This window comes from Mus musculus, chromosome 4, assembly GCF_000001635.26.
Source record: "Mus musculus strain C57BL/6J chromosome 4, GRCm38.p6 C57BL/6J".
Taxonomy (NCBI): Eukaryota; Metazoa; Chordata; class Mammalia; order Rodentia; family Muridae; genus Mus; species Mus musculus.
This window is the reverse complement of record NC_000070.6, coordinates 50,777,868-50,798,537: the sequence shown is the minus strand read 5'-3', so window position 1 is coordinate 50,798,537 and position 20,670 is coordinate 50,777,868. Positions and strand designations below refer to the sequence as shown.

The following is a 20,670-nucleotide window of genomic DNA, read 5'->3' as shown; positions in this document are numbered from 1 at the left end:
AATGAAAAGAGTCTGGTGCCCCCTGTGGTTGAATTAGGGAAAATCTAGAAGAAGAGGAGGAATAGGGTGACCCCATAGGAAGACCAGCAGACTCGACTAACCAGGACCCCAAGATCTCTCAGACACTGAGCCACCAACCAGGTAGCATATACCAGCTGATATGAGGCTCCAAACACATATCCAGAAAATGACTGCTTGGTCTGAATTCAATAGAGAAGATGCACCTAACCCTCAAGAGACTTGAGGCCCCAGGTAATGGGTAGGTCTGGTATATGTGTGGGGGTTGGGAGGTGTGGATATCCTCTTGGAGATGGAGGAAAGGTATGGCATGTAGAACAGTCAGAGGGTGGACCAGGAGGACTGTAAACAAAAAATTAAAGAATAAATACATAAATTAATTCCAAAATAAATAATGGAAGGAAGAGGAAGAAAGAAAGAAAGAAAGAAAGAAAGAAAGAAAGAAAGAAAGAAAGAAAGAAAGAAAGAAAGAAAGAAAGAAAGAAAGGAAGGAAGGAAGGAAGGAAGGAAGGAAGGAAGGAAGGAAGGAAGGAAGGAAAGAAGGAAGGAAGGAAGGAAGGAAGGAAGAAAGGAAGGAAGGAAGGAAGGAAGGAAGGAAGGAAGGAAGGAAGGAAGGAAGGAAGGAAGGAAGATGTAGAACTCTGGGATCCTCCAACTTCATGTCTGCTAGCCTAGATGCTGTTATGCTTCCTGTCATGATGATAATGGAGTCAATCTCTGAAAGTATAAGGCAACTCCAACTAAATGCTGTCCTTCATAAGAGATAATTTGGTCATGGTGTGTCTTCACAGTAATTGAAACCCTAAGCTACATAGATATTTATGTAGAGAAACAGATAATGTGGAGAGTTTACTGAAGAGAATTCCAGTATCACCAGAGATGTACCCATTCAAGTACCAACTATTGAGGCTATGCTTTTCCTTTTCAACTGTGCAAATCACAAAATAAACCCTAAAGCATAGCCAAGAGTTCCTTTCATGAACGTGCCCTCTGAAGCTCCAGCCATTGTGAGCTTTCTATTTAATTACTAGGTTGCCTATGGGAGTTTGCTGTTGATATCTCTCTGGGTAACAGGGTTTTGCCTATGAGATTTGAGTCTCTAAGTCTCTATAGCTACTTTTGTACCCTGGAAAATAATGGCCATGTTTAGTACTCCTGGTAAATTCAGAAACTATCCAAGGGATTAAGATGTATTAAATTGAAAAGCATGGTTTATCTACTAACTGATTAGTGGTAGTTCATGCTATTTGTGGTATTAAAATGTCTAAATTCTAAATGCATTTGTAATTTCTGTGATATGAAAAAAATAACTCTCCACTTTTGAAGAAGGTGATGGTTTAGGTTATGTCTAAACATCATTCCACGTTACATACCTTGGAAATCAGTACTTTTAAATATGTTCTAAAAAATAGAAATTTTCTTAAATGCCAATGAAAGAAATTATATTTAAATAACAAATGTCTGACAAAAGCAAGCAGAAGCCTTCTATTACTTCCCAGAGTGAAGTTTAGACTGTCTTCATGTTTTACTTTCTCTCCACAAAGTACTCTTGTAAGCAGACAATTTTCACTACTGCCTAAGCGCCAACATGATTTATTCTGTGTGCCAGTTCAAAGAATCTCACAGATATCCTCTGGTTAATTTTGCCCCTCTATGTCTGTGGAACTTAGTGACACTGTTATTAATCATGCCGAATCAAAGGATGTAAAGCAAGCCAGAAAGAAAATATACCAACTCTTTGAAATTGAGCATCCATCCACTCAGAACAGTCTAATTATTAAAACCTAATGAAGATGGTTTATCAGAAAGATTATGTTTTACTCTGAGAATATTTTACCTTTTACAAACTTGGTTAGAATTCTAAATAATGGGAATTTTTTTTTTAATCTTCTTTCATCACATCACAGTGTAGAGCATTTAGGAAGCATTTTCCTAAAAACTATTGATTTGAGAATTATTCATTTATAAAATGGTGACGTAGACGATAGAAGTTGTCACTAACTAAAAGGGGTTTGCACACTTAGAAATTCAAAAGCACAGATGTCTATGAGGACAAATGGTTGACTCATGAAATCCTATGGCTGAAGTTGATGGTGAGTCCTTTGGGGAGAGATAGAGACAAGAATGGTTGTGAACTGTGCATCTGGCTCAGTCTCTGCTTACTCATTTTCTGTCCTGAGTTTTTTTTTTCCCCATTTAAAGCCAGGTTTTCTGAGAACATTGAAGTAATAACTTCCTTAATTAATCATCATCAGGAGATTTATTAACAATCTCTGTCAACATCTTGTGAGAAAATCTGATGACTTTCATAAAGTGCTCACCAATATTTAACAAGTGTCCAAATATTGAAAGGTTAGGTCTAAGAATAAGTTTTATTATCATTATTATTAGATATTTTCATTATTTACATTTCAAATGCTATCCTGAAAGTCCCCTATACCCTCCCCCTGCCCTGCTCCCCTACCCACCCACTCCCACTTCTTGGCCCTGGCATTCCCCTGTACTGAGGCATATAAAGTTTGCAATACCAAGGGGTCTCTCTTCCCAATGATGGCCGACTAAGCCATCTTCTGCTACACATACAGCTAGAGACATGAGCTCTGGGGGGTACTGGTTAGCTCATATTGTTATTCCACCTATAGGGTTGCAGACACCTTCAGCTCCTTGGGTGCTTTCTCTAGCTTCTCCATTGGAAGCCCAACCGGGGATCCATCCCATAATCAGCCACCAAATGCAGACACTATTGCATATACCAGGAAGATTTTGCTGAAGGGACCCTGATATAGCTGTCTTGTATGAGGCTATGCCAGTGTCTGGCAAATACAGAAGTGAGTGCTCACAGTCATCTATAGGATGTTTTGGTTTTTGGTTTTTGGGTTTTTTTCCTTTACTTTTTCCTTTTTTATTGGAAATTTTCTTGATTTATATTTTAAATGTTTACCCTTCCAGGTCTTTCCTTACCTCTCTTCCCTTGCCTCTATGTGGGTCCTCCCCCACCCACCCAACCACTCCAGTTTTCCTGTGCCCCAGCATTCCCCTACACTGGGGCATTGGGCATCAGCATTGAGCCCCAGTGTAGGGGAATGCTGATGTCCAACAAGGCCATCCTCTGCCACATATGCAGCCAGAGCCATGTGTCCTTCCATGTGTACTCTTTGGTTGGTGGTCCAGTCCCCGGGAGCTCCATGGGGAGGGGAGTCTGGCCAGTTGACACGATTGGTCCCCCCATGGGGCTGCAAACCCCCTTAGCCTCTAGTCCCTTCTTCAATTCCTCAATCAGGGACTCCGTGCTCAGTCCAGTGGTTGGCTGGGAGCATCAGCCCCTAAGAATAAGGCAAACCATAGACATTTAATTCTATAAGTTAAATAGTATGGTACTATAAATACTGGAATGAGTGGGTGAGTATACAAACATATAAACAAGTTGGAGTTCACAGACTGAGGAGATAAGTATTTCTCTCTGAAATACAAAAATATCATCCTACATATTTCCAGTGACATCACTCACTTACCTGCCTTGTATTATTGAGTTCAAAACGTGAATCAAATGTGTCATGAAGTTACATTAGATTGTTTTAGCCTTCAATGATTTTAATCTTGAAAAATGCTTTAGTTAAAATTATAATTATTTATTAAATAAAGTGATTTACTTTTATTACAGGATTTCCCAATATGGGTTACTATAGTTTCTTGTTCATCAGGAATTTAATACAATCTTGTATGCATTTTTAAACGCACCTGTTTTCAAGCCTTAACATTAAAAAACATTAAATGGTCATTCCTTCACACTCTGCTCCAAACTTTGTCTCTCTGCTCCAAACTTTGTCTCTGTAACTCCTTCCATGGGTATTTTGTTCCCCCTTCTAAGAAGGATCGAAGTATCCACACATTGATCTTCCTTCTTCTTGAGTTTCATGTGGTTTGCGAATTGTACCTTGGGTATTCCGGGGATCCATCCCATATACAATCACCAAATCTAGACCTAGACACTTTTGTGGATGCCAAGTGTTTACTGACAGAAGCTAGTAATAGCCATCTCCAGAGAGGCTCCACCAGTGCCTAACAAATACAGAGGTGGATCCTCACAGCCAACCATTGGACTGAGGACAAGTTACCCAGTGAAGAAGCTAGAGAAAGGACCCAAGGAGCTGAAGGGGTTAGCTGCCCCATAGGAGGAACAACAATATGAACTAACCAGTAGCCCCAGAGCTCCCAGAGACTAAATCACCAACCAAAGAGTACACATGGTGGAACTCATGGCTCCAACTGCATATGTAACAGAGGATGGACTAGTTGGTCATTAATGGGAGGAGAAGCCCTTGGTCCTGTGAAGGCTCTGTGTCTGAGTGTAGGGAAATGCTAGGGCTAGGAAGTGTGGGTGGGTGGGTTGGTGAGTAGGGGGAGGCACAAGGGGATCATGGGGTTTCGGAGGGGAAACCAGGAAAGCGGACAACATTTGAAATGTAAATAAAGTAAACATCTAATTAAAAAAAAAAACATTAAATGATTGTTGCTATGAGCTCATAAGGTCTCCCTTTGGATGCAAACAATACAAGTTGTCCTCTTTATTGTTGTTGTTGGTAGTAGTAGTAGTAGTATCAAATTCACTGCCATGGTCACAAATATATATGTTTTTAAAATGAGATCAATAGCATATTATCCACTTCATTCCTTTTATTTGAGCTTTTTAAAAATTTGTTTTCTTCTGGGTAAAACAGAATATTGGTATTACTTTGAGAGAAAAATTTCTATATTAATATTTATATATTTGAAAATATTTTTGTTTTACAATCAATTTAAAATTTTTATACTAAAAATACTGTTTTGATAGTTTCTCATATTTTGAAAGTATTGTAAACTTGTTCCTATCATGTACCAAATTCTAATTGTTATTGGATTTAAGATAAATTTTATCAGGAAAATTGATATGTTTGGAAAGCTGTAAATAAAATTAGTCTATGGATTTAGGTTTAAATTGTTCAACTAGAAAACTGCTTATATAATAGTAAGTATGGTATATGTTGTAATGCTTTAATTTTGAAATTTTAAGTAAGTGAAATTATAGCAGTGTAATATACACAATCACATAAATTAAGGAAAGAATGCACATGCATTTACAAACACTGATTATAGGTTTCTCATTAAAGGTATAGCGAAAGATTTAAAAACAGCCTGCAATAAGAGATTTTATTTTCATTTCTTGACTGAAGTCTTTGTTCATGTGACAGGATGTATTTTTACCATTTTATATTTAAAACTCACATTCAAATTGTCAGGTATTTTTCAACTATAGAATCTAAAAAGTATATCATCTCACAGCAGACTTTTGAATATTGTTACAACACATCCAGAAAATGATTTAATGGCAGTGGTTTATACTGTTATTAATAAGAACAACTTCTGTGTAGAAAACATTGTTATGAAAATTCTATTCATGTTTCCTCTCCATGAATCATTGAAACCTGTATATGTAGAAAATCCTAAAGAATTCACTGAAGGTTACAAAGTCTAAGAAATGAGCTGAATGAGGTTGCAAGCCAAGGTACCAATGTACAAAACTCTTCTGGATACAATAACAATGAAGTATCTAAAATTAAAAGTAAGCAATTCTGTTTCCGTGATACTAATTTAAGAATGTGGTGAAGAATAAATGGAATGAAATGTAGACAAAACATATCCCCGAAAATGACAAAATAATTTAAAATAAGTTATGAAAACTTGAATAAAAATACCTCACTCATGTTCATAAATCCAGACTCAGTATTGTTAAAACTGCACAATATCCTTTAAATTGGTATAAAATTAACACAGATTATAAGGAAGTATCATCTAATATTTTGCAGAAATTGGCAAGCCAAATTGTAAAATTCACTTGAAATTCAAAGGATCAAGAAGAGCTAAGGCAATCTTGAAAAGAGAAGATAAAATTGTAATACTAAATGTATTACAGTTCTATAAGTTATTATAAAATAGTACTGATAAAAATGTTCAACATCCTTAATCATCAGGGAAATGCAAATCAAAACAACCCTGAGATTCCACCTCACACCAGTCAGAATGGCTAAGATCAAAAATTCAGGTGACAGCAGATGCTGGTGAGGATGTGGAGAAAGAGGAACACTCCTCCATTGTTGGTGGGATTGCAGGCTTGTACAACCACTCTGGAAATCAGTCTGGCGGTTCCTCAGAAAACTGGATATAGTACTACCGGAGGATCCAGCAATACCTCTCCTGGGCATATATCCAGAAGATGCCCCAACTGGTAAGAAGGACACATGCTCCACTATGTTCATAGCAGCCTTATTTATAATAGCCAGAAGCTGGAAGGAACCCAGATGCCCCTCAACAGAGGAATGGATACAGAAAATGTGGTACATCTACACAATGGAGTACTACTCAGCTATTAAAATGAATGAATTTATGAAATTCCTAGCCAAATGGATGGACCTGGAGGGCATCATCCTGAGTGAGGTAACACATTCACAAAGGAACTCACACAATATGTACTCACTGATAAGTGGATATTAGCCCAAAATCTAGGATATCCAAGATATAAGATACAATTTCCTAAACACATGAAACTCAAGAAAAATGACGACTGAAGTGTGGACACTATGCCCCTCCTTAGAAGTGGGAACAAAACACCCTTGGAAGGAGGTACAGAGACAAAGTTTGGAGCTGAGATAAAAAGATGGACCATGTAGAGACTGCCATATCCGGGGATCCATCCCATAATCAGCTTCCAAATGCTGACACCATGCATACACTAGCAAGATTATGCTGAAAGGACCCTGATATAGCTGTCTCTTGTCAGAGTATGCCTGGGCCTAGCAAACATAGAAGTGGATGCTCACAGTCGGCTATTGGATGGATCACATGGCCCCCAATGAAGGAGCTAGAGAAAGTACCCAAGAAGCTAAAGGGATCTGCAACTCTATAGGTGGAACAACATTATGAACTAACCAGTACCCCGGAGCTCTTGACTCTAGCTGCATACGTATCAAAAGATGGCCTAGGCGGCCATCACTGGAAAGAGAGGCCCATTGGACACACAAACTTTATATGCCCCAGTACAGGGGAATGCCAGGGCCAAAAAAGGGGAGTGGGTGGGAGGGGAGTGGGGGTGGGTGGCTATGGGGGACTTTTGGTATAGCATTGGAAATGTAAATGAGCTAAATACCTAATAAAAATGGAAAAAAATAGTACTGATAAAAATTGTGATATAATGTCTAAAGTCAATCATTTGGATAAATAAAATGAAATTGAAGATTGTAAAATAAATGCTCCCATCTATACAGTATTGGCTAGAGCGATACATTAGAAAGGCAGTTAAATATAAATAGTGCTCTTGCAGAGAAACTAAGTTCAGTGTTCTGCTCTCATAAATGGTAGCTGACAAACACCTGTAGTTATAGCTCCGGGATATTTAACATCACCTTTTCGCCTCCACTGACACATGCACATTGCAAATTGACCATACAGATATGCAAAAATAAAGTAGAGCTATAGAATAATAATAATTTGATTTTTATCAATTAACTGGAAATAATCTAATAGATGGAAATGTTATACTGGATATTATAACACCAACAGATAACATATGACCCTTGGTTTATGTCACAGCCAAAATATATACTAGATAAAAGAACTCAAATGAAAGAAATAAAAGACAAAGCTCCTAAAAAAAAAACATTATGAGTATTCCTTTATTATCATGAGTTAGGCCAAATCTCCAAATACTATAAACACACACACACACACACACACATATAGTGTAATATAACAGATTAAACTTTGAATAGATATTATACAACTGAAAATTATAACATACAGAACATGAGAAATATTTACAAATTAAGTAACTAGGGGACTGTGTTTAGAGTAATAACTAAATAAGAAAATAGAATAATAGCTAAATTAGAATAATAGCCAAATAAGAAAATTCCTACATTCTAAAATTCAGCAGAGAATAATAAGACATTCTCAAATGAATGCCCAACAAGCAAAGACAAAAAAAAAATATGCCAAAAGTAAGTCAGCAATCACCTGTTTAACGCAAACCAAAACCATGATGACACAGAATTAACACCCCCTAGGATGGCAACAGTCAAAAACTGAGGTTATAACATTGATAAGCATGTGGGAGATAAATGGGCCAGTTAATTTGGAAAGTTGTGTCTTGTTTTTTTTTGTTTGTTTGTTTGTTTGTTTTTTTGTTTTATTTCTTGAAAATTTCAAACTAGAGTCACTACAATATCAGGAACACTCCCAAGTCTAAAACTGAGGGACATACATAGTATATGTACTTAAAATATATCTAAGAAACATTTTTTTAATAAAAGTGAAATAAAAACTAATCCACATGTTTAGCTAAGTATAAATATATACATGCCACAACATAGGTCAATTAAAGATACATTAAAGATAAAAATCTTAAACTCTGGAGGGTAAAGTAGGATGGATAGGGAGAGAATTGGAATTGAAAAAAAGATAGATTACGATATATTATATGGCATTATCAAGCAATAAAACTCACTATGTATATAAAATGATGGGTCACTGCTTTTCTCTTATTAAAAATGAATTTTTTCATAAAATATATTTTTATAACTGTTCCCCTGACCCTACTCCTCCAAGTTCCCGCCCATGTCCCCTCCCATCCTGATCCACATTCTTTCTGTCTCTTAGTAAACAAGCAGACATCTAAGGAATGAAACAAAACAAACAAAACAAAACAACACAAAACAAGCAAGTCATAATAGTGCAAAACAAAGAGAAGAAAATGACCTAAAAGAAAAAGTATGAGATACATACCTGTAAGACAGACCTGTTTCCACATACACAGAAATCTCATAAAAATACAAAAGCAGAAGCCATTAGTTATATGCAGAGATCCTGTATGGTAAGCAAACAAACACAATTCTAAATGCCCTGACAACATAATGAGACAAAGAACCTCCCAATATTCCATTGATTTCATTATCTTCTGATTGTCTACAGCTGGACATTGGACCTATCCTAAGGAGTTGTCTCCCCAGTGAGACTTTCTTGGGGGATACTAAATTTTCACTTGAAAGTTGTTATCAATTGGAGATATTTTTTTGGGTTAAGGATGAACGAGTTTGTCCACTTCTCATCTCAGAACAATGACATCATTTGTTGCAGATCCTTGCAGGCCCTGATCCTGATGTCACAGTCTCTTGAGTCCACATGAATACCAGTCCTGCTGTGTTTAAAAGTCTTTGAGTCTTACTGTTCTTCACTCCCTCTGTTTTCATACAATTTCTGCTTCCTCTTTTGCAGGGTTCCTTGAGCCGTGAGGAGAGGGATTTCATGGAGCCATCCCATTTTATCTAAGAGTTCCAAGGACTCTCACTTTTGGAGCATTGCCTGGCTGTGGGTGTTATGTTCCCATTTGCTGCAAGAGCTCCTGTGATGGTAACCGAGTAAGGCACTGATCTAGGAGCACAGTATACTGTTAAGAGTCTAGGAGTCATTTTATTGCCATCTTCCTATAGCAAATAGTAATCTTGGAATTACCCTTGGGTCTCTGAACAATCAAGATCAGGTTTTTGGCCACTCTAGAAGTGCTGAGTATGGGTTCTATTTCATAGAGTGGGACTCAAATCAATATGAACTAACCAGTAACCCCAGAGCTTCCAGCGAGCCAAGCTTGATTATTCCAGCTTGCTTGTGGAACCATTGTTTCTTGCAGAAAGGTCAACATTGTAAAGCAATGGGTTTATAGATGGGTTAGTATTTACTTTTCTCCTTTGCTAGCAGGAGCACCTCCCAGTACTTTGGACATTATAGATGTGAAAGTCTCTATACAGGTGCCATCTCAAATTCTCTGTGTTGAATGAGGTATGGAGGTGTTTTCCAGAAATAGTGCCTTGCCCACAGCTTGTGAAGAATAGCCAATATCCTTACCAACAGCCTTGTCTGTTTGAGAGTTTCCATGGGATCCTTTCTGATCAACAACTCAATTGAGGCAACCCATTTCTGGTTTTGTAAAATTCAGTTGGTGACAAATCATGTCCAGTTGGGGCACTATCTCTTTTGCTATTTGACAATTTTGTGTAGATCACCCTCATATATGCATTTATTGTAAAACATTTCTACTCCATTATGCTTCCAGAGAACCCCTGACTGTATTCCTTTCCTTACCTCTTCTCTACCCACCTCCATTTGATCTACCAATTTCAAGTCATGCAAAATAGTTATCCATATATAACTATCAATTCTAGTTCTCCTTTTTTATTAGATATTTTCTTTATTTACATTTCAAATGTTATCCCCTTTCCTGGTTTCCCCTTTGAAAACCCCTATCCCATCTCCCCTGCCCCTGCTCACCAACCCACCCACTCCTACTTCCCTGTCCTGGCATTTACCTACACTGGGGCATCAAGTCTTCTCAGGACCAAGGGCCTCTCCTCCCATTGATGTCCAACAAGGCCATTCTCTTCTACATATGTAGCTGGAGCCATGGGTCCCTCCATGTGTATTCTTTGGTTGGTGGTTTAGACCCTGGGAGCTCTGGGAGTACTGCTTGGTTCATATCGGTGTTTCTCCTATGGGGCTGCAAGCCCCTTTTGCTCCTTCAGTCCTTTCTCTAGCTACTCCACTGGGGACCTTTTGCTCAGTCCAATGGTTGGCTGAGAACATCCACCTCTGAATATGTCAGGCACTGATAAAGCCTCTCAGGAGACAGCCATATCAGGCTCTTGTTAGCAAGCAATAGTTGGCATCCACAATAGTGTCTGAAGGAATGACCATCCAGAGAATGCCCAACCTTGGGATACATCCCATATACAGTCTATTTCTCCTTTTTAGGAAGTTTTGACCACTCTTTGTAGTCACAGACTTCCCATCAACACTTTTTTATTCTACTTATTATAGCTTGCTTAGCAATGTTTTAACAGCTAAAATCTACATATAAGTAAATAAATACCATTTTTTTTCTGTGTTGCTTCAGCTCCATCCATTTACCTGAAATTTTTATGGTATCCTTTAAAAAAAAATTGATGGCTGAGCAATATTTCGCTGTGCAAACATCCTGCATGTTATTTATCAATTTATCTACTGGCAAAAATCTAGGTTGCTTTCAATTTCTGACTATTATGTATAGAGCAATTAATAGTGTCAATAGTAGGATGAAGCATTCTTTAGGTATTTATGTACAAGAATGGTATTGCTGAATCTTGAGGTAGATCAATTCCTAGTTTTCTTTGGAACTATCGTGCCGATTTCTGAAATGTCTTTACTAGTTTCTGCTCTCTCCAGCAATTCATAAGTGTGATGAATCACTTTCTTTAAAAGAACAAACATATAGAAAAATTAATAATTAAAGAGTTTCTACAGATTAGAGAATTGATAAAATAAATACATGAATTTAAAATATATTTCGTTATAAAATTTAGTCCCAAAATTGATTGTGGTAGCAGAGTGCACAATTTTGTGGCAATGAATAATTTACTTTAAAAGTCTGGTTGCATTGATTGAATTATCAAAAAGTGAGTTTTACATATAAAAAATGACTTCAAGTACCATTGACAATAAAGAGTAAACTATTGCTGGGGTGTATGTCACCACTCCAGAATTCCATACTGTGAAATTACAGTAAAAACCCTTTTTGAGAGATTTTGACTTATAAAATGTTTACAGCGCAAACCTTGAACATCTTATTATAGTATAAACATTACATATTAATTATACCTTGAAATGGTTTAATTGCACATGGTTGGATGATGCTACCTCTCATGAAAATGTCTTCTTTACATGACCTTTTAATAGCTATCCTTAGAGTCGGCTGGTATAATATTGATCATGCAGTAATTGTACTCGATACATTAGAATTAAGAAAATGGTAAATTGTGGCTACGGTGGAGGTGTCAGCAACAAGTGAGACTGCTTTTTTTTTTAAATAGATAGTTTCTTTATTCACATTTCAAATGACATCCTCTTTCCCAGTCTCCCCTCCAACCCCCCCCCCCATCCATTCCACTCTCTCCCTGCTCACCAACCCACCCACTCCTGCTTCCCAGCCATGACATTACTCCACACTGGGGCATAGAGCCCCCACAGGACCAAGCTCCTCTCCTCCCATTGATGACCAACAAGGCCATCCTCTGCTACATATGTAACTGGAGCCATGAGTCCTCCATGTGTACTCTTTGGCTGGTGCTTTAGTCCCTGGGAGCTCTGGTGGTACTGGTTGGTTCATATTGTTGTTCCTACTATGAACTGCAAACATCTTCAGCTCCACAGATCCCCCTACCCACCTCCTCCACTGGGGACCCTGTGCTCAGTCCAATGCTTGGCAGAGAACATCCACCTCTGCATCTGTCAGGCACTGGAAGAATCTCTCAAGAGACAGATATACCAGGCTTCTGTCAGCAAGCACTTGTTGGCATGCACAATAGTGTCTGTGTTGGGTGACTTCACATGGGACAGATCCCCAGGGGGGCAACCTCCGGATGGCCTTTTCCTCACTCTCTGCTCTTCACTTTGCTTCTGTAACTCCTTACAAGGTCATTTTGTTCCCCCTTCTAAGAAGAACTGAAATATCCACACTTTGGTCTTACTTCTCCTTGAGCATCAAGACTGCTTTTTTAAACTAGTATTTAATACACATCGAGCTGAGCTGCTTGTGACTGGGTGACTTTGTTCTTGCTTTCTTGTTTCCTGTAATGCATATACTAAAAAAATAAACAAAAGCTTCTTTAAAGACTTAAAAAAAATAGTGTTCTTGGTTTAGACTAGTAATCTGTGAGTGTGATGTGGAGCCATTTCTATAATTGATGAATGCATGAATGATCCTCTTGCAATTTTTTTCATTTTATTTTTTATATAGAATTTTTATGTAACGAGACACATTTCTTCAAATGGAAGAAAATGACAATACAATGTAAGAGTAAGTAATTGAATTCAAAATACAAGTCACACATTAGAAAGGAGATTTAACTGAATAAAATTAATACATGATGCATACATTATTTCTGTGAATGGACAAAAATGTCCATGCTTTCAACAATATGGTTAATAATTGCAGGAACTCAATTTCTGCTAAACAAAAGTAAATTGCTATTGAAATTGCAATTGAAAATGCTATATGATAGATGTGTATAGTGGCATGTGTCTTTATTTCTAGTACTTAGGAAACAGAGGTAGACAGATCTCTGTGAGTTCAATGCAAGTTTGTTGTACATAGTGAGTTTGAGGGCATGCAGACCTACATAGTGAGAGTATGTATTGAAAACAAATAATGCTATATGACTAGCAATAGAAAAATGCTCATTGAATCAACAACATAATAACCTTATATGAAATTTATTGGGGGCAGTCAGAAAATTTGACCTTACCATACTTTGTCATCATGTGAACAAACAGAAAAATAATTATATTTTTTAGAATTATGGAAGGAGATATCCAGGTACTATAATTTTGTTTAAATATATTCTCTGTTTCAATGAATATCATATGTTAATAACTATATGTAACCATTAAGTTACTACATTTTTAATCATTGAAGTAATAGAATCAAGTACTTACATAAATAAACTAATGTATATATTGTTTATAGTCATATAAATGAAATATGGGAAGTAAAATAAGTGAATGAATTTAAATCATGTGACCATGGACAATCAAGAATAGTGCTGACTAAAGAAAGCAAATCACTCATCACTTGCAAACCAGTGTACATCATGGGATTGTCTCCCTTGAGAGAATTAGGTATTTTCCCCATTTATCAGTCACAGAAGTCATCTCAGTGAAAGTAAAATAGGCATCTCCTTTCTAGTTTGGAATAAAATTAAATTGTGAAAATTTTATTTATGTGTGGTACAATACAGAAAGAAAGCATTTTTTGTCAGCACCACCTAATTCTTAGCCACTTATATGAAGATAACATAATATTTCATTCATAATTTAAACCAATAGAAGAAGGGTGCTTAGAAAATACTTGTGCAAATGTAAATAAAACATAAATGTGACTGTGTTATGTAGAACCATAAAATCTTTTAAATTTTTCACACACTGTGAATTTCTAACAAGGTTTTTATGGCTGGGTAGTAATAATACCATGAAGAATACGTAAAATTATGTTACTTACAGCCACTCAATTTTGTCTTCCTTGCTCAGATCATCTACTCCCAAGATCTCACACTCTCAACTGTCATTGCAAATTCATTATGACTTTCCAACTTCAAGTATTATCTATAATATGAAATACCAAGGGAGAAACACGTACTCTAATTAAAAGAACATAAAAGACAGCTATTTGTTGTGAGCAAGCTGCACTCATTGCTATTAAAAACTCACTGACAGTATGCAGGCAGTCTGGACTTAAAAAATGGTGTATATCACAGTTTTGTTTTTAAGATATATGTGAAACTGAACAGCAATAGTATCGGATCTTAAAGTAATACCTAGTTTGTATACAGTCCAAAAATATTTAGCCAGTAGAGTTCCTGAAATTAAACTCATTTTCCAATATGTATTTTCTTTAGCATTGACTGTCATTTTTTTTCTCTAAAAGCCACTTTCCTCACCATTTCTGCTGGATGTACCTGTTTCACATGAAAAGAAACTTCAAAACATGTTTGAAAGAACAAAGAAACATCCTTCTTCTTGCTTTTTGGGCCCTTGCTTTATGAGTCACATCTTATTAAGCATTTGAGGCAGTACCACTGAGGTTGGGGTTTCAAAATACATCAGAAATGTCACCATAATTATGAAACTATCATTTTTACAATGTATAATGTGCCAAATAATGTCAAGAAAAACAACAGGATTATCACTCCACTACCTGAACTTGTAAAACTGCATCACTGATTAAGTAACTTATAACCTTGACATGTTCCCTAGAGAAGAAGTTCTCACATGGTTTAGTGACAACATGCCTTTTTATATCCTACACAACAAGTTCCACTATTTTTAATTGATTTTTCAAGTGCATATGTAAATAAATGAATGGATTATATGCAACAAGTGTTTGACTTGGGCTTGCAGAAAAAGTTGTTAGAGTCATCCCCAGAACTGTAGTTACAGGTGGTTGGGAGGTATCTTAAAGGCACTTAGAATAAAACCAAAATCTACACAAACACAGCAAGTGTTCTTATCAATGGCACAATCTCTACCTACCTTATAAACTCTTTATTTTTTATGTGAACACTTCTATTTTTTCTCTATGCTGTACTGAAGGGAATGCTCAGATGAGTTGATACTCTGAGAACATTATAATAGCAGAACTTCTGAGTGCAAAATTCACATTTTAACTGTAAATTCAATATAATGCAAATAACAATACCATGGAATAAATTTTCTAATGGATAGTTTTATAAATAAGAATAAATATAAATACATGTTAGCCAACTCTATCAAAGCTATATACTATTTCTGAGACAAACCTGTGATGTAGAACTGAAGTGTCAGACTCTTAACCAAGCCCAAGATTTCCTGATTTGGAAAAAAAAACCCAAAACACCTTTTTTTAAATGCTTATTGACAAATAGACAAAATGTAAATACTTTAAAATTAGGTGGCACTCAAAATGTATTCCTCAATTTTGAAACTATAATTAGTTAATTTCAACCACACAATTATATTTATTGAGAAACTCCTATTCAAGCTAAATCTATAGAATTTCTTAATTTTTAAAAATGTATATTAGTTTTGCCAAAGTTATTGACAAACATTTCTGAAACCTTATTTAATAGAATGTTTCCTATTTTCAAATCTTATTTTACTATACAAGTTTTCTTGCTTCTTTTCTCAGACACTCCTAGTACCCGGAACACTGAGGTTACATAGAGTCTCTTGTCAGTGTATAAAAATTTATAAATAAGGGTTTATTATTTATATCAGTGAGGACTTTGTAAATTCATAATACAACAATAAATAAAAGTAGTTTCCAAAGCCCTTGACTATTCTGGAATCATAACCATCTTTGGACACCTATATATAAAGTTTTCATTGTTCTATGATTTATTTCTGCTTTGTTCAATGGATACATGCTGCAACTTCTACCACACTGCTGATTCCTCACTTGGGAGTGCAAAACTATAATAAGTGTGAATTTATCCATTACTTAATATTTTTATTGCAAATTAGTAAAAACTTTTCAATAAAGAATAACTATTAGAACAAAAGAATATCCCAAAAATATAATAATAGAAAAGCTTTGCTATGTATTCACGCAATAGAGCAGAAACCTATAGACTATGTAAATAACTTAAATACAAACCACCAAATGGAAAACAATCTAATCAATAAATATGAAAGTAAATAAACAGACCCTATTTGAATGAGGAAATAAAAATGGGCACCATATACATGAAAAAAATGTTCAACACTCTCAAAGGTCAAGAACACTTAAATAAAATTTTATTGATATTTTACTTTATTCTGGTCAGAATAGCTTTCATGAAGAACTAAGCAAATCCAAATGCTGGTGATGATGGTGGGAAAATATCTCTATTCACATGAGTGATTATGTAAATTAGTTTAGCCAATATGGAAATTTATATGAAGGCTGTTTGAAAAATTAAATGTAGAACATTAAGAAGATGCAGAAATACAGTGCCTGAGAGGTAAAGAGTGAAAAGTCAGTTTACTATAGAAATAGCTATATAAATAAATCTAGTTTGTTAGTTCTTATAATAGTGAAATTATAGAATTGGCTTTCAATAGAATATATGAAGAGCAGCAAGTCTTGTTAGGGTAAGAATAAAGAAGAACCCTCTTAGCTGCTGGTAAGTTGGAGCATAAATGGTATAGTCACTGTGGAAATTAGCATGAAGTTTTCTCACAAAGTTTAGAAGACATAGGCATATGCATAAAATATACTAAGACAATATAGCACAGATACATACAAATCTATATTTATTGTATATTGTTTATAGCATGTAGGAAAAGGTGTCACCCTAGATGTTTATCAATATTTGAATAGATAGAAAAAATGTAACATATTATCTCAAAAGCTCTGAATACCCAAGATATAATTCACAGACTACATGAAGCTAATGTAGAAGGAACACCAAAGTGTGGGTACTTTAGTCCTTCTTAGAAAGGGGACAAAATACTTACAGGAGCAAATACAGAGACAAAGTGTAGAGCATAGACTTAAGGAAAGACCATCCAGAGACTGTCCCACCTGGGAATTTGTCCCATATACAGTCACCAAACCCCAACACTATTGTGGATGCCAAGTAATGCATGCTGAAAGGACCCTGATATAACTGTCTCCTAAGAGGTCCTTCGAGAGCCTTCCAAATACAGAGAAGCAGAGGGAGGAGTGATGGGATAGGAGGTTTGGGGGAGGTGAGGGAAAAAGGGAAAGGGGATAACATTTGAAATGTAAATAAAGTATCCAATAAAAAAGGAAAATGTAGTACACACACACACACATACTCACACACATGTGGCTGTGGGTGTAGGAGAAGAGGGGGGAGGGAGAGAGCCCATGTCCCTCCAGAGTTCCTGTGCTCTGGGCAGGTGGACATGGGAGAACTTCTGGACACTTTCCACTCAGACCAGGATGGACATCTGGCTGTGTGAAGCCCTGACCCCACATGGCAGTGGTTGGACAAGGGGCAGCCCCCAGTAATAGCCCCTATACTCTCAGCCCCAGAGACAAGGGAAGAGGGCATAGGGAGAGACATTCACACACAGGTAAGAGTCCTTAATCTGGTCCATGTCTGGGGCACAAGGAGGCCTTCTGATGGGAGATTAGGCATGCCTCCTTAGGAGAAAGCCTATCCCATTGTCCAAGCACAGTGGGCCTTGATGAACAGAGACAGTCTATGGTTTTAGAGCTTTATTGTAGAAAGGCAGGGGGAAAGAGAGAAGAGAAGAGAAGAGAGAGAGAGAGAGAGAGAGAGAGAGAGAGAGAGAGAGAGAGAGAGAGAGAGAGAGAGAGAGACAGACAGAGAGACAGAGAGACAGAGAGACAGAGAGACAGAGAGAGACAGAGACAGAGACAGAGACAGAGACAGAGAGAGAGAAGCATAGAGAGTAAGAGGGAGAGTAAGGAAAGTAAAAGCTTAAGAGAGTGAGGAGGGTCCAAACAGCCCCTCTTATAGTGGGCTTGTTATTTTGCTGTTGCTAGGTAACTGGGAGGAGTCTAGCCTGGAATTCAGAAGCTTGCAACATTGTCTACAGAACTAAAAGCCATGAACCTCTCCTGTGGGGGCTGTGGGGGCTGTGGGGGTGGTAACTTAGACAGGAGCCATGGGTCCTGGAGACATGAAGGAACGCCTTCTGTCCCATGTAGGTGAAAATAATCACCACCAGGTTCTCAACTCAACTGGAGACCAGCCTGTCTGTGCATAGCCCATTGCGCTCCCCCCCCACACACACCCACTGCAATTTCATTCATCCCTAAGAATGAAATCAGATTCTAGGAGCCAAGGAAGGGTGAAGGAAGCCAACAAACAGATCAATGCTGCTTCCAGCTTTGGTTGGAATAGCTTTTCTGTGGAATGGTCAGAAATGACTTCAGAGACTCAAGTGGACAATGTAGAGAGAAGAATTATTGTCACCATAAATGACACACCTGAATCACCTCCCTAAAACCTGGGGGCATGGAAGAATAAGGGCAGAAAGCAGATTCCTGGGGAGTAGTCGGGAAGACATTGTCTTGTGGGTATTACAGAGTTGTTGAAACCTTGAACTTGCAGCACAGTAATGGGAATGATACACAGTTGAGCCCACCAATATTCTTTTATGGAGAGGGCATGATACATAAGTAATTAATGGTTTATAGGAGAATGGGAGACGTTTTCTTCAGTGGTGTACCTGTGAAGGTTGCCAGGCTCCAGTAAGCAAACTCTTATTTATGATCATGAACACACACAAGTGAGTCAACAAGGTCAAACTAAACATGTGATGGAGAGGAGAGAAGGAAAGGGAAGGGAAAATTATATAATTATATTAATATATTTTCTCTCTTATTGAAAAGAGATTTTAATATAGTATATTCTCTGTACAATTACTTCTTCCACAACTTCTCAGTGATCCTAGCTACTTCCCTTCTATCTGAATCCACACTGTCTCTTGTTTGATAAAAATGTATCTAAAGGATAATAATAAAATATTATAAGACAAAAATAAGCAGGCAAAATAGGACAGAACAGAAAGAATAAAAAAGGACAAAGAAAGCACAAGAAATGTAAACTGAGAACCTATTTCTATCTGACACTCATGAATGAAAAGCTAGTTCTCTCCTCAAAGGGAGTCTCATAGCATATAGAAACAAACTCTCTTGAAAACAGGTCATTCTCATTGTCAACAGTAAATGGTAAACACAAAATCACTGGCACCTTTGCTGGAGTTTTGTCTCATAGTGTTATGTCAAAGCATTTTTTTTTAAATCTTACAGGTTGTTTAGGTATACACTGTAGCTTCTGGTTTTGTGTTTCTATTTGATTTATATGTATATATCTCAAAATTTAAAATGTATGATATAAATGTCAACAACACACAGAAGGTTTAATAATTGGATAGAAAAGGATAGCTTACATAACAACCTTTAATTACCTTTCCCTAGTTCTAGTGATAGGAAATATTTTGATTTATACTTTAGGGAAGTAGTAAAGAATACTAAAGACTTTACAATTTACTGAGAATCACTCTAAATTCATAACTTTCCTGAGTGTGGTAATATCAATAATATGGCCTGACATTATTATTCTCAAATACTTAACATCCATTCTTTTTGTTTCTTCTCATTTATATTAGAAAATTCAGGTCATATATGGCTAGTCTAGTTCTAAAAGCAAATTTATGATATGTGAGCTTTTGATTGTTTCATATAGCAAATGCTTCAGTAGAGAACCTTGCCAGTTCCTTAAACAACGAATTTGCTCAAAAAGAACTAGAAAGACTTATACCAGTTTGGTTGTGAAACAGGTAACATTGAGGTTAGAGATTCAAGGAATCCAATTCTGGTAATACTGAAGGCATAATAAATCACCTTAGATAATTTAATTAATTGCTAATTATTCTGTTTGGTTGTATTGTTTCAGGGTCTATTTCTATGGTTTCTAATTGAAGGGAATTCACAGTGGAGAGCAGTCTAGGCTCAGCCTAACAAAGATTATCTTGCCTCTGATTTCTCAAATTTTCTTCTTCTTGTTTGATTATAAGAGTCAACAAAGAGAAAGCAAGGGAAAATGCCATTAAACAGCAATCACGATTTTGTACAACTTTTGAATTCTCCACTTACATTTATATAACTGTAACTATGCTGATTGCGACTTTTTCAAATACTTTCAATGATGGTCCAAGACAACAAAATTCTGTCAATTTGTCTTTAGTTTACACAGTTTTTAGAATTATATATTTCTAATATTTTCAAAAATAATATTTAATGATTATATTATAAGTTAACAATGCATTTTATTAATGTTTTTATGTTTTGATCAATTTGATTACATTGGTTTTAATTAACTATTAATTTTTATTATATTCATATAATATACACCAACCCCAGCTTCCCCTTATTCCACTTCTCCCAGTTCCCCACCAGTACTTTTCCTCTCCCCCAGATCCTTCTCCATTTCCCTTTAGAAAAGAACAGGCCTCTTAGGGATATCAACCAAACATAGCCTAACAAATTACAATAAGACTAGGTACACACCCTCCTATCAG

The 20,670-nt window shown here is 36.5% G+C and overlaps 2 long non-coding RNA genes across 4 annotated transcripts in view; one reads left to right on the top strand and one right to left on the bottom strand.

The window, feature by feature from the left end:
- Gm42287 overlaps positions 1–8,914 on the bottom strand; it is a 114,103-nt gene extending 105,189 nt beyond the window's left edge. For all 3 annotated transcript variants that reach the window (XR_881275.1, XR_881274.1, XR_881273.1), the window contains exon 1: positions 8,833–8,914. This is a non-coding gene — a long non-coding RNA (predicted gene, 42287). The remainder of the gene's footprint in view (positions 1–8,832) is intronic.
- The window catches only part of Gm42288, a 38,775-nt gene extending 28,464 nt beyond the window's left edge, over positions 1–10,311 (top strand). Inside the window, exon 3 of the long non-coding RNA XR_881276.1 lies at positions 9,322–10,311. This is a non-coding gene — a long non-coding RNA (predicted gene, 42288). The remainder of the gene's footprint in view (positions 1–9,321) is intronic.
- The last annotated feature ends 10,359 nt before the right edge of the window (positions 10,312–20,670 follow it).